Raw genomic sequence first — 15832 nt, 5'->3', positions numbered from 1 at the left:
TTCAGGTTTTCTGTATTTTTGTGGTTTAGTCTTGGTAGGTTTTGGTGTTTCTAGGAATTTGTCCATTTCATCTAGGTTATCAAATCTGTTAGCATACAATTGTTCATAGTACTCTCTTATAATCATTTTTATTTCTGTAGAAACAGTAGTAATGTCCCACTTTCATTTCTGATTTTAGTAATCTGACTCCTTTTTTTCTTAGTCCATCTAGGTAAAGTTTCATCAATTTTGTTGATCTTTCCAAAGAAACAGATTTTAATTTCATTATATGTGTGTGTGTGTATGTGTGTGTATATATATGTATATATGTTTTTTGATACAGAGTCTGTCTCTGTCAACCAAGCTGGAGTGCAGTGGCATGATCTTGACTCACTGCAACCTCCACATCCCAGGCTCAAGCCATCCTCCCACCTCAGCCCCCTGAGTAGCTGGGACTAAAGGCACACAACACCATGCCTGACTAATTTTTATATTTTTTGTAGAGACGGGGTTTCATCATGTTGACCAGGCTGGTCTTGAACTCCTGGGTCCAAATGATCCACCTGCCTCGGCCTCCCAATGTGCTGGAATTACAGACATGAGCCACCATGTCCAGCCTGACTTTATTACTTTTTCTATTATTTTTCTCTTCTCTGTTTCATTTTTCTCTGCTCTAATCTTTATTATTTCCTTCCTTCAACTGACTTTGGGTTTAATTGGTTTTTCTTTTCCTAGTTCCTTAAATGGTAAAGCTAGGTTGTTGACTTAGGATTACCTTGCTTTCTTTTGTTTGTTTTGTTTTGTTTGTTTGTTTTGTTTTGAGTCAGGGTCTGTCACCTAGGCTGGAGTGCAGTGGCATGATCAAAGCTCACTGCAGCCTCAAACTCTTGGGCTCAAGTGATTCTCCCATCTCAGCCTCCTGATAGCTAGGACTACTGGCATTGATGACCACACCTGGCTAATTTTTGGTTTGGGGTTTATGGTTTTGTTTTTGTTTTTGTATAGATAGGTTCTTGCTATGTTGCCCAGGCTGGTCTCAAACTCCTGGCCTCAAGCAACCCTCCTGCCTCAGCTTCCCAAAGTATTTTTGTATTACAGGCATAAATCACCACACCTGGCCTACCTTGCTTTTTATTGTAAGCATTTACAACTATAATTTTCCTCCTTAGCACTGTTTTTACTGTGTCCCAAAGATTTCGGTATATAGTGTTTTTTCATTCATCCCTGAGCATTTTCAAATTTCCTTGTGATTTTTTCTTTGATCCATTGGTTGTTTAATTTCCACAGATTTGTAAATTTTCCAGTTTTCCATCTGTTGTTGCTTTCTAGCTTTACCCTATCATAGACAGAGAAGACACTTCGTATGACATCTATCTTTTTAAACCTACTGAGACTTCACTTGTGGCCTAACATATGGTCTATCCTTCCAGTGTCCCTTGAGAAGAGTGCTTATGCTCCTGTTTTGAGGTACAGTGCCACATATATGTATATCTATCTCACTCTTATCATTTGGCTGGCTGGTCTATCCATTATTCAGAGGGGAAATATTGACGTTTCCAACCATTATTGTAGAACTATTTCTCGCTTTGAGTCTGTCAATTTTTGCTTCTTATACTTTGTCACTAGTTGTATAAATGCTTATCATTGTTATCTCTTCTTGCTGTATTGAACGTTTTTATTGATATACACTGTCCTTGTCTCAAGTAACATTTTTTATTTAGTCTATTTTGTCTGATATTAGTATAGCCACCCCTGCTCTCTTTTAATTACTATTTGCATGGAATAACCTTTTCTGTCCTTTTGCTTTCAATCTTTTTGTGTCTTTGGATCCAAGGTGAGTCTCTTGTAAGCAGTATATAGTTAAATCCTTATGGCTTGAAGAGTTTAATTCATTTACATTTAAAGTAATTGCTCATAAGGAGGGACTTCTGTCAATTTGCTATTTGCTTTCTATATGCCTTATAGCTTTTTTATGCATTTCATGCATTACTATCTTCTTTTCTGTTCATTTTTGTAGTGAAATCTTTAAATTCCTTTCTCATTTCCTTTTGTGTATATTCTTTAGCTATTTCTTCTGTGGTTATCATGCAAATCACATTTAATGTCATAAAGTTATAACACTCTAATTTGAATTTATACTAGATTAACTTTAATAACATACAGAAACTCTACTTCTGTAACAGCTCTATCCCCATCCCTTTCCATTGTTTTTTTGTTTTTTTGTTTTTTTGTTTTTTTGCTTTTTGAGACGGAGTCTCGCTCTGTCGCCCAGGCTGGAGTGCAGTGGCCGGATCTCAGCTCACTGCAAGCTCTGCCTCCTGGGTTCACGCCATTCTCCGGCCTCAGCCTCCTGAGTAGCTGGGACTACAGGTGCCCACCACCTCGCCCGGCTAGTTTTTTGCATTTTTTAGTAGAGACGGGGTTTCACCGTGTTAGCCAGGATGGTCTCGATCTCATGACCTCGTGATCCTCCCGTCTCGGCCTCCCAAAGTGCTGGGATTACAGGCTTGAGCCACCGCACCCGGCCCCCCTTTCCATTGTTGATGTTGCAAAATTACATCTTCATTAGTGTGGGCCCAAAAACATAAATTAAAAATTTTTAATGAATAAATCTCTTAAATTATGTAGGAAACAAAATGTGGAGTTACAAACCAAATTACAATAATACTTTTAGAGTAATCATTGTTTTTTTAATGTATTAGTCTCTTAAATCATGTAGAAAGCAAAAAGTAAAATTACACATCATTGTTACAATAATAGTGGCTTTTATAATTGCCCATGTATTTACCTTAACTGAAATCTTTATTACTTCATATGGCTTCATGTTACTATCTAGTCATCTGATTTCGACCTGCAGGACTCTTTTAGCATTTCTTGCAGGACAGATCTAATGGTAGTGAACTGCCTCTGCTTTTGTTTATCTGGGAGTGTCTTAATTTCTTACTCACTTTTGAAGGGCAGTTTTACCAGATATAGGATTCTTGGTTGCCAGTTTTATCCTTTTAGCACTTTAAATATATTAGTCCATTCTGTTCTGTTCTCAAAAGTTTCTGATGAGAAATATGCTAGTAATCTTATTGAAGATTAGCTTTTTTATGCAACAAGTCAACTTTCTCTTTCTGCTTTCAGAATTCTCTTTGTATTTGTGTATGTACTGCATTTTATTACATAAAAGTACAATTAGTAAAATAATGTACTAATTTAATTAATTTTAACATAATTTTAACTAGAATTAAGAATGTTTTTCTCTCATGATATTGTAGAAGAATATTACTCTGAAAACCCACCTAATGTATCACTAAATAACCACAAAGAGCCTTTTTAAGATATTCATCATGCATTTTACATTTTAATGTCATTACTCCCCCATAGAAAAGGTCATAAATAATGCCCACCTAATAAAAAAGAATCTGTCATATCTTTAATGCAGAAACAATTTATCGCATGCTTTCACATGTAAACACAATAGGAATGAAGAAACAGCATGAAGTAATTTTAGAGTTGAATTATATCATTATTCAATTTTTTTAAAAAATAGCAGATTTTTCAAAAAAGTATACTTTAAATGTAATCATAACTCTTCAAAAAATATTCTACTCCTTTTTAAGTTATATACAAAAAATTTGTCTACCAACTTTAGTTTTGGATTATTTTCTCTACTCAGTACTCTGATTTAGTGTAATGTCTGAACTGTCGGTGCCTTAGTTATTTCTACTGTGAATTCTCCAATATTTACATAGTTTATGGCATCTGCAAAATTATATTTTAATGTAAACTCTCTGGTATTTTTTTAGCTGTAGTTATTGAAAAAATGTTTTTCCAAATTTATTACATTTGTGGGGTTCTTCTTCAATATAAATTATTTGATGTTGAACAAAGTTTAAGCAACTGCTTTAGGCTTTTCCTGTAGTAAAAATATGTACAATAAGATCTGTGATACAAGTAAAGGTGCTACAACCTTCTTTATATCTATAATGTTTGCCTTCAAAATACATACTTTTCTTCACTTTAAAAGCTTATATTGGGCCGGGCGCGGTGGCTCACACCTGTAATCCCAGCACTTTGGGAGGCCAAGGCAGGGGGATCACAAGGTCAGGAGATCGAGACCACGGGGAAACCCCGTTTCTACTAAAAATACAAAAAATTAGCCAGGCGCGGTGGCGGGCGCCTGTAGTCCCAGCTACTCAGGAGGCTGAGGCAGGAGAATGGCGTGAACCCGGGAGGCGGAGCTTGCAGTGAGCCGAGATCGCGCCACTGCACTCCAGCCTGGGCGACACAGCAAGACTCCATCTCAAAAATAAAAATAAAAATAAAAAAATAAAAGCTTATATTTTCTGAAAAAAAATTTTTACAGTAATTGCACTTATAATGCTTTCACTAAGTATGAACTCTCTGATATTAAGATGTAAACAAATATTAATGGTTTTTTTACATTCTTTTTGTTTGTAAATTTTTCTCAAGTATAAATGCTTTTCTGTGCAATAAGGTGTGAGTATTGGTTAAAAGTTTTGCCACATTCTTCACATTTGTAATAGTTTTCTCCACTATGAATTATCCAACCTACAATCAAGTGTGACAACCATTTAAAGGCTTGTCACGTTCTTCACATTTCTAGAATTTCTCATCAGTATGATTTATTTTGTTTAGAAAAGTTTGAAGTGTTGCCAAAAGCATTGTCACATCTTTCAGGTTTGTAGAATTTCTCTCCAGTATGAATTACCTTGTGTCTCTTATGAATTAAGGATTTGCTGAAGGATTTGCCACATTCTTCACACTTGGAGGGTTACTCTTTAGTATAAATTTTCTTGTGTTTAGTAAGGTTTGAGAATTGGTTAAGAGCTTTGCCATATTCTTCACATTTGTAGGGTTTCTCTCCCATACGAATTACTTATGTATAGTAAGGTGTGAGGACCAGTTAAAAAATTGGCCACATTCTTCACATTTGTAGGTTTTCTCTCCAGTATGTGAATTATCTTATGAATAGTAAGGTGCAAGGATTGGTTAAAAAGCTTTGCCACATTCTTCACATTTGTAGGGTTTCTCTCCAGTATGAATTATCTTATGTTTAGTAAGGCCTGAGGACCAGTTAAAGGCTTTGCCACATTCTTTACATTTGTAGGAATTGTCTTTAGTATAAATTATTTTATGTTGAATTAGGTGTGAAAGCAGGCAAAATGTTTGACACACTCTTTACATGTGAAAAATTCCTTTCTAGTATGTCTATTTGAATTTGAAATTTTATTTAAAAAACTTTCACACATTTATCACATTTAAATATTTTGCTCTGGTTAGTTGTCAAACACTGGTTAAGTTCATTATGACCTTTTTTGTGCACCTCACACTCATCCAACTTTTATAGCTTTTCTTAACTGTGAATTCTAATATTCACATTTTCCATATCTTCTCAGTAAAACTTTTTGGAAAAAACTTCCATGTCCTACTCTGGCCAAAGGTCTTAGACAAAATAAAAACGTATAACCAGGGGTTTGGCTACCAACCCCCGGTTGGTTTGGATTATCTCTTCATAATCCAGGGCTTTTTTTCTTTTTTTTTTTTTTTCTTTTTTCCTCCAGACAGGTGATCAGGTCTGGCTTAGAGACAGCAATATACCCAGGAAGACCAGGCTTCTGCAGTTCCCTAACATCACATTCCTACATAAATTCTGCGGTGCAGTGTCCACGCATTGCCACTCCTCCAGAGATAATTCTATGGCCACATCCCTAAACGTCAATGATCTCATTTCTAGGTTTCCAGGGGGTCCTGGTGTCTTAGCTGTGGATCTCCCAATACCTGCAGGTCACAGGGCAACAGAGGCTGGGCCTCTAGAAGCAGAAGAAACAGAGAAGTGAACACAAGACTGGGAGCTCTGGCTGCAGTGAGAGACAAAGGCCTGTGTTTGTCTTTTGACGGTTTGATTATAACATGTCTCAATGTGGCTATCTTTGAGTTCATCATACTTGGAGTTTGTTGAGCTCCTTGGATGTTTATATTCATGTATTTTATCGAACTTGAAAAGTTTTCAGCCATTGTTTCTTCCAAATATTCTCTCTGCTCCTTTCTCTCTCTCTCTCTTCCGCTAGAACTCCTACAATGTATATATTGGCCTGCTTGATATCGTCCCATGGGACTCCTAGGCTGTGCTTACTTTTCTTCAATCTTTTTCCTTTCTGTTCCTCAGACTTGCTAATTTCCATTGTCCTATCTTTGAGTTTGCTGATTTTCTTCTGCTTGCTCAAATCTGCCTTTGAATCCCTCTAGTAGATTTCTTATTTCAATTACTGAACTTTTCAGCTTCAGAATTTCTTTTTCCTTCCTGGGTTTTCTCTTAATATTCCTATTTTGTTATACATAGTTTTCTTAACTGTCTCCATGTCTTCCTTTAGTTCTTTGAGCATCTTTAGTTAGTTATTTTTTAATTAAATTTTTATTTTTAATTTTTGTGGGAACACATTAGGTGTATTTATGGAATACATGAGATATTTTGATACAGGCATGCAATGCATAGTAATCACATCTGGGGTACGCATAGTAATCACATCTGTAGTAATCACAAATGGGGTATCCCCCACCTCAAGCATTTATCCTTTTGAGATAAGAAGTCTTCTCCTGATACAGGTTTTTCTCGATTGAAGCATTCATGGTCTCACGGGCTTCAAGGAATGAAGCCGTGGACCACTGCAGCAAGTGTTACAGCTCAATTAGAGAAACGCACAGACCCAAAGCGTGTGCAGCAGCAAGATTTTTTTTTTTTTTTTTTTTTGAGACAGTCTCAATCTGTCACCCAAGCTGCAGTGCAGTGGTGCAATCTTGACTCACTGCAACCTCTGCCTCTTGGGTTCAAGTGATTCTCCTGTCTCAGCTTCCCAAGTAGCTGGGATTATAGGCATGTGCCAACATGCCTGGCTAATTTTTGTATTTTTAGTAGAGATGGGGTTTCACCATGTTGGTCAGGCTGGTCTCGAACTCCTGACCTCAGGTGATTCGCCCACCTCGGCCTCCCAAAGTGCTGGGATTACACCATGAGCCACCACAAGATTTATTAAAGCGAAAGTGAAAGTAAAGTGAAAGCAAAAGTAAAGCTTCCACACTGTGGAATGGGACCCGGAAGGGTTGCCGTTTTGGGCTTGCATGTCTTATGCTTATATCCCCTTATAACCCCATCCTCTTTTCTTTTTTCCTAATTCCTATAGAATTAGCTTATTTTTCAATCCACTTGTGGGTTGGTGGGCCTGACTGGTTAAAAACATCAGGCTGCAGCTAGAGCTTAAACTCCCTATATGATTGGTTGAAGTTTCAATCCCTTAGCTTGCAACTGTGACTCATTTTGGCTTAGGGGAAAGTCCCCTTAGGGATGTCCCTATTGACCCAGGATTTCCAGCCAACTTAGCCACTTAGTCCCTCACTTTGTGACATGAACAATCCAATTATACACTTTTAGTTATTTTTACATGTACAATTGCTTTTTACTACTGTCACCCTGTCGTGCTAGCAAATACTGTCTTGTTCATTCTATTTTTTTGTACCCATTAGCCATACCCAATTTCCCCTCCCTTACCCCCATGCCCCCACCCCCACCCTACTACCCTTCCCAGCCTCTGGTAACTATCATTCTGCTATCTCCATGAGTTCAATTGTTTTAATGTTTAGCTCCCATGGGTGAGAACATGCAAAGTTTGGCTTATTTCACTTAACATAATGACCTCCAGTTTCACCCATGTTGTTGCAAATGACAGGATCTCATTCTTTTATATGGCTGAATGTACTCCATTGTGTAGGTTGCTTCCAAATCTTGGCTATTGTAAATACTGCTACAATAAACGTGAGAGTGCAGATATCACTTTCATATACTAATTTCCTTTCTTTGGGGTATATACTTAGGAGTAGGATTGCTGGATCATGTGGTCTTTGAGCATCTTTAAGACAGTGTGTTAAAGTTTTTGTCTAGTAAATCTGCCAATAGGTCTTTTTCAGGGACAGTTTCTGTTTGTTTGCTTTTTTCCATAGAATGGGCCATAATTTCCTGTTTCTTTCTATCTCTTGTGATTTTTGTGGAAAACTGGACATTTTAATCTAATAATCTGGTAAGTCTAAAAGTCAGATACTCTCTCTCCAGGCTTTGTTGTTCTGTGTTTTTATTTTTGTTGTAAGCTGTCCCTGTGCTGAGGATCAGTCTGAGGTATAAAATTAGGGTATTTTCAGAGCTTGTACCTTCCCCTACACATGCACTGTAACTTTCTAATTTATCTTGTATATGAGGTTACTTTTGAACGTCATAGTCTTCAGTGTCTGGCTCCTAAAGTGGGGAAAAGAGAAAAATGAAGGGCACAAAAAAAACAAAAAGGCACCAGCCTTTTAAATAACCCAGAAGTCACTTCAGCCGGGGGAGGGGGGGGGCTTGCAACAATGGAGGGAGGTGCAACCACAATGTCCACCTACCTCTGAACCTCTGTAATCAGAAGCAGCAATTAGCAATCAAAGCACAGATCTCCACTATTTGGAGGACACAGTCTTTTTTTATTCACCCTGGCTCCCACAACCTGCATGCAGGCTGCTCCAGGAACATGTGCACACCCACCTGCCAGAAGGATAGGGGATGGGGGATGGGTAGCTGCTACTGTACGAAGAGCTAAAATTGACCAAAATGAACCACAATTTACTATCCAAGCTTTTCCCTGGCTGTTGCAAGCCTTCAATAGACCCAGAGTTCCAAAATAGTTACATCAGAGAGGTTCTACTACTATAATTTTTACCTAAGTGGGGAGACAGATTTCTGGTGTTTTCTTCTCCATTATCTTCCCAGAATCCTCAAATTTTGTTTTAAATGTTTGATAAGGCTTCAGGTTTTACTTTATAATTTATATTTAATAAAATTCTAACTCAAAAGAATGAATCCTGCTAGCTTCGATCTTTAAACCTCTACACATAGGCATCATCACCTATCAATCTAGACATAGGCCAAATGATATTTGCTAGGAGCAGGTTAAAGATGCAGCTGCTAGGAGCAGGTAGCAGGTGGAAGATGCAGATAAAGCCTGTGTTAAGGGGTATAGATACAATGACCATGCTTTCTGGATCCAAAATTCAAATATGGTGCCTAAAAAAAAATTTGAGAATGATTATATGAAAAATATTATAAATATATAAAAATTAAATTGGATTGTATTATGAATTTAATGCACTGCCTTTACTTTTTTGTTATGGTTTCAGTTTGCTTGATTTTATTTTTTTTCCATAAGTTATTGGGGTACAGGTGGTATCTGGTTACATAAGTGAGTTTTTTAGTGGTGATTTGTGAGATTTTGGTGCACCCATCACCTGAGCAGTATACACTGCACCATATTTTTAGTCTTTTATTCCTCAGCCCCACTCCTCTTCTTCCCCCTAAGTCCCCAAAATCCACTGAATCATTCTTATGCCTTTGTGTCCTCATAGCTTAGCTCCCACATATCAGTGAGAACATATGATGTTTGGTTTTCCATTCCCGAGTTACTTTGCTTAGAATAATAATAGTCTCCAGTCTCATCCAGGTCACTGCAAATGCTGTTAATTCATTCCTTTTTATGGCTGAGAAGTATTCCATCGTGTGTGTGTGTATGTGTGTGTGTGTGTGTGTGTGTGTATCAGTTTCTTTATCAACTCGTTGATTGATGGGCATTTGGGTTGGTTCCACAATTTTGCAATTGTGAATTGTGCTCCTATAAACATGTGTGTGCAAGTGTCTTTTTTGAATAATGACTTCTTTTCCTCTGGGTAGATATCCAGTAGTGGGATTGCTGGATGAAATGGAAGTTCTACTTTTAGTTCTTTAAGGAATATCCACACAGTTTCCCACAGTGGCTATACTACTTTACATTCCCACCAGCAGTGTAGAAGTGTTCCCTGATCACCACATCCATGCCAACATCTACTGTTACTTGACTTTTTTATCATGGCCATTCTTGCAGGACTATGGTGGTACTGCATTGTGGTTTTGATTTGCATTTCCCTGATCATTAATGGTGTTAAGCATTTTTTCATGTGTTTGTTGGCCATTTGTATATCTTCTTTTGATAATTTTCTATTCATGTCCTTAATCCACTTTTTGATGCGATTGTTTTTTTCTTACTGATTTGTTTGAGTTCATTGTAGATTATGGATATTAGTACTTTGTCAGATGTATAAATTGTGAATATTTTCTCCTACTCTGTGGGTTGTGTTTAGTCTGCTAACTGTTCCTTTTGCCATGCAAAAGCTCTTTAGTTTAATTAGGTCCCAGCTATTTATCTTTGTTTTTGTCATATTTGTTTTTGGTTTCTTGGTCATGAAATCCTTGCCTAAGCCAATGTCTAGAATTTTTCCAATGTTATCTTCTAGAATTTTAAAAGCTTCAGATCTTAGGTTTAAGTCCTTAATCCATCTTGACTTGATTTTTGTATAAGGTGAGAGATGAGGATCCAGCTTCATTCTCCTACATGTGGCTATCCAATTCTCCCAGCACCATTTGTTGAAAAGGGTGTTCTTTCCCCACTTTATGTTGTTTGCTTTGTCAAAGATCAGTTGGCTGTAAGTATTTGGGTTTATTTCTAGGTTCTCTATTCCATTCTATTGATCTATGTGCCTATTTTTATACCAGTACCATGCTATTTTGGTGACTATGGCCTTATAGTATAGTTTGAAATCAGGTAGTGTGATGCTTCCAGATTTGTTCTTTTTGCATAGTCTTGCTTTGGCTATGAGGGCTCTTTTTTGGTTCCATATGAATTTTACAATTGCTTTTTCTAATTCTGTGAAGAATGATGGTGGTATTTTGATGGGGACTGCATTGAATTTGTAGATTGCTTTTGGCAGTACAGTCATGTTCACAATATTGATTCTACCCATTCGTGAGCGTGGGATGTTTCCATTTGTTTGTGTCATCTACGATTTCTCTCAGCAGTGTTTTGTAGTTTTGCTGTAGAGGTATTTCGACTCCTTGCTTAGGTATATTTCTTTTTTTTTTTTTTTCAGCTATTGTAAAAGGGGGTGAGTTCTTTATTTCATTCTCTGCTTGGTTGCTATTGGTATATACAATAGCTACCGATTTGTATACATTAATCTTGTATCCAGAAACTTTGCTGAATTCTTTTATCAGTTCTAAGAGCTTTCTGGAGGAGTTTTTAGGGTTTTCAAGGTAAACAATCATATCATCAGCAAACAGTGACAGTTTGACTTTCTCTTTACCGATTTGGATGCCCTTTCTTTCTTTCTCTTGTCTGATTGCTCTGGCTAGGACTTCCAGTACTACGTTGAAGAGGAGTGGTGAGAATGGGCATCCTTGTCTTGTTCCAGTTCTCAGAGGGAATGTTTTCAACTTTTCCCTACTCAGTATTATGTTAGCTGTGGGTCTGTCAGAGATGGCTTTTATTACATTGAAGTATGTCCCTTGTCTGCCCATTTTGCTGAGAGTTTTAATCATAAAGCAATGCTGGATATTGCTGAATGCTTTTTCTGCATCTATTGAGATGATCACGTGATTTCTGTTTTTAATTCTGTTTGTGTGGTGTATCACATTTATTGAATTGTGTATGTTAAACCATCCCCGCATCCTTGGTGTGAAACCCACTTAATCATGGTGGATTATCTTTTGATATGTTGTTGGATTCAGTTAGCTAGTATTTTATTAATGATTTTAGCATCTATGTTCATCAAGGATATTGGTCTGTAGTTTTCATTTATGGTTATATCCTTCCCTGATTTTGGTATTAGGGTGATGCTGGCTTCATAGAATGAATTAGGAAGGGTTCCTTCTTTCTCTATCTTGTGGGATAGTGTCAAGAGGATTGGTATCTATTCTTCTTTGAATGTCTGGTAGAATTCTGCTGTGAATCCATCTGGTCCTGGACTTTTTTTTGTTGGTAATTTTTTAATTACCATTTCAATCTCGCTGCTTGTTATTGGACTGTTCAGGGTATCTAATTCTTCCTGGTTTAAGTTACGAGGGTTGTGTTTTGTCAAGAATGTATCCGTCTCTTCTAGGTTTCCCAGTTTATGTGCATAAAGGTGTTCATAGTAGCTTTAAATGATCCTTTGTATTTCAGTGGTCAGTTGTAATATCTCCTGTTTTATTAGTGAAATTATTTGGATTTTCTTATTTTCTCAGTTAATCTTGCTAATGGTCCATCAATTTTACTTACCTTATCAAAGAACCAGCTTTTTGTTTCATTTATCTTTTGTATTTTTGTTGTTGTTATTGTTTCAATTTCCTTTGGTTCTGCTCTGATCTTAGTTACTTCTTTCTTCTGCTGGGTTTGGGTTTGGTTTGTTCTTGTTTCTCTAGTTCCTTGAGGTGTGACCTTAGAATGTCAGTTTGTGCTCTTTTAGTCTTTTTGATGTCAGCATTTAGGGCTATGAACCTTCCTCCTAGCACCATTTTTGCTTTATCCCAGAGGTTTTGGTAAGTTGTGTCATTATTATCATTCAGTTCATAGAATTTTTTAATTTCCATCTTGATTTTGTTTTTGACCCAATGCTCATTGGAGCAAGTTATTTAATTTCCAGATATTTGCATGGTTTTGATGGTTCCTTTGAGAGTTTATTTCCATTTTTTTCCACTGTGGTCTGAGAGAGTGCTTGATATAATTTTGATTTTCTTAAATTTATTGAGGCTCATTTTATGGCCTATCCTAAGGTCTACCTTGGAGAAAGTTCCATGAACTGTTGAATAGAATGTGTATTCTGTGTTTGTTGCATGAAATGTTCTGTACATATCTGTTAAGTCCATTTGTTCCAAGTTGTAGTTTAAATCCATTGTTTCTTTGTTGACTTTCTGTCTTGATGACCTGTCTAGTGCTGTCAGTGGAGTACTGAAGTCCCCCACTCATACTGTGTTGCTGTCTCTCATTTCTTAGGTCTATTAGTAATTGTTTTAGAAATTTGGAAGCTCCAGTGTTAGGTGCATATATATTTAGGATAGTAATATTTTCCTGTTGGACAAGGCCTTTTACCATTATAAAATGTCCCTCTTTGTCTCTTTTAACTGCTGTTGTTTTAAAGTTTGTTTTGTCTGTTGTAAGAATAGCCATCCTGCTCACTTTTGGTGTCCATTTGCATGAAATGCTTTTTTCCACCCCTTTACTTTAAGTTTATGTGAGTCTTTACGTGTTAGGTGAGTCTCCTGAAGGCAGCAGATGGTTGGTGAGTTCTTATCAATTCTGTGGTTGTATATCTTTTAGGTGGAGCATTTAGGCCATTTACATTCAACATTATAATTGAAATGTGAGGTATCGTTGTGTTCATCATGCTCTATGTTGCCTGTGTATTTTGGTTTTTTGTTTTTTGTTTTTGCTTTTTAACTTGTATTTTCATTTTATAGATCCTGTGTGATTTATGCTTTAAAGACGTTCTGTTTTGATGTGTTGTGTTTCCAGGATTTGTTTCAAGATTTAGAACTCCTTTTAGCGTTCTTGTAGTGGTGGCTTGGTAATGGTGAATTCTCCCAGCACTTGTTTGTCTGAAAAAAGACTGTCTCTTTCCTTCATATATGATGCTTAGTTTCACTGGATATGAAATCCTTGGCTGATAATTGTTTTGTCTGAGGAGGCTGAAGATAGGGCCCCAATCCCTTCTGGCTTGTAGGGTTTCTGCTGAGAAATCTGCTGTTAATCTGATAGGTTTTCCTTTATAGGTTACCTGGTGCTTCTGTCTCACAGCTCTTAAGATTCTTTCCTTCATCTTAACTTTGGATAACCTAACAACAATGTACCTAAACAATGATCTTTTTGTGATGAATTTCCCAGGTGTTCTTTGTGCTTCTTGTATTCGGATGTCTAGGTCTCTCGCAAGGCCAGATAAGTTTTCCATGATTATTTCCCCAAATATGTCTTCCAAGCTTTTTGAACTCTCTTCTTCCTCAGGAACACTGATTATTCTTAGGTTTCGTCACAACATAATCCCAGACTTCTTGGAAGCTTTGTTCATATTTTCTTATTCTTTTTTCTTTGTCTTTATTAGATTGGGTTAATTTGAAGACCTTGTCTTCAAGCTCTGAATTTCTTCCTTCTATTTGTTCAATTCTATTGCTGAGACTTTCCAGAGCATTTTGTATTTCTTAAAGTGTGTCCAAAATTTCTTGATTTTTTTTTCTTTTTTCTTTAAGCTCTCCATTTCCTCGAGTATTTCTCCCTTCACTTTTTGTATCATTTTTTGGATTTCCTTGCATTGGGCTTTGCCTTTCCCTGGTGCCTGCCTGATTAGCTTAATAACTAACCTCCTGAATTCTTTTTCAGGTAAATCAGGGATTTCTTCTTGGTTTGAATCCATTGCTGGTGAACTAGTGTGATTTTTTTGTGGGTGTCAAAGAGCTTTTGTTTTGTCATATTACTAGGGTTAGTTTTCTGGTTCCTTCTCATTTGGGTAGGCTCTGTCAAAGGGAAGGTCTAGGGCTGAAGGCCGTTGTTCAGATTCTTTTGTCCAACAGGGTATTCCCTTGAGGTAGTACCCTCCCCCTTTTCCTATGGATGTGGCTTCCTGTGAGCCAAACTGCTGTGATTGTTTTCTCTCTTCTGGGTCTAGCCACCCAGTGAGTCTACCCAGCTCCAATCTGGTACTGGGGGTTGCCTGCACAGAATCCTGTGATGTGAACTGTCTATGGGTCTCTCGGCTGTGGATACCAGCACCTGTTGCAGTGGAGGTGGGAGGGGGGTGCAATGGACTCTGTGAGGCTTCTTAGCTTTGGTGGTTGAATGCTCTATTTTTTTGCTGGTTGGCCTCCTGCCAGGAGGTGGAGCTTTCCAGAGAGCATCAGTTGTGGTAGTATGGAAAAGAACTTGTGGTGAGCGGGGCCCTAGAACTCCCAAGATTATATCCCCTTTTTGTTCAGATACCAGGGTGGGTAGGGAAGGAACATCAGGTCGGGGCAGGGACAGATGTGTCTGAGCTCAGACTCTTCTTGGGCAGGTCTTGCTGTGACTGTCATGGGGGATGAGGGTGAGATTCCCAGGTCACTGGAGTTATGTACCTAGGAGGATTATGGCTGCCTCTGCTGAGTCATGCAGGTTGTCAGGGAAGTGAGGGAAAGCTGGCAGTCACAAGTATCACCCAGCTCCCACACAAACCGAAGGGCCAGTCTCACTCCCACCATGCCCCCCACCACAGCCCCCAAGTCTGTTTCCAGGTGGTGGGTGAGACAGGCTTGAAAACTTGCCCCAGGCTACCTGCTTCCCAGCTGTGAAAGAAACGAGCTTGGTTCTTACCCTCTGTGGATTCTGCACACGGGATTTGCGCCCTCTCCCAAGTTCTGGCCAGGAGGCTTCTCGCCCCATTGAAATTGTTACAAAGTCCAGCTAGAGATTTCCTTCTCTGTGTGGAGTTTTACCCTCTGCTTCTCTGGCTGCCCCCACAATGGATTCCTGTGGTGACAGGCAGGAATGGGCTGCTTGGGGACCCAGCGAGCTCCCTGGGCCTTTCTGCTACTTCCTCTACCCCCTGTATTTCGCTCGGCTCTCTAAATTAACTCAGCTCCAGGTAAGGTTGGAAACTTCTCCCACAAACAGACCTTCAGTTTCTCCACTGGGGGGGGTGTGCTTGGGAGAGGAGGGTCTCCCTTTCCCACTTCTGCAATTGGGGCATTCACAGTATTTGAGGTGTCTCCTAGGTACTGCAGGAGCCGTTGCTTCCTTCAGAGGGTCTGTGGGTCCTCTTGGTATTGCTGGTTTGTTCTTACAGTCGATCTGGAGCTAAAATTTGACCACTGCCTTTATTAAAAAGAAAAAGATCTAACCAGGACTGTCCCCAGAAAATTAGGCCATACGGGTCCTACATATATGATAAAAGAAGAATAGGGAAAGGATAGCATCGACCACTGAATGAATTATTTCCAATTTTCATCATAACAACA

The sequence above is a fragment of the Theropithecus gelada genome, chromosome 11 (assembly GCF_003255815.1).
Source record: "Theropithecus gelada isolate Dixy chromosome 11, Tgel_1.0, whole genome shotgun sequence".
Taxonomy (NCBI): Eukaryota; Metazoa; Chordata; class Mammalia; order Primates; family Cercopithecidae; genus Theropithecus; species Theropithecus gelada.
The sequence above is the reverse complement of the archived record's forward strand: the minus strand, read 5'-3'. Positions refer to the sequence as shown.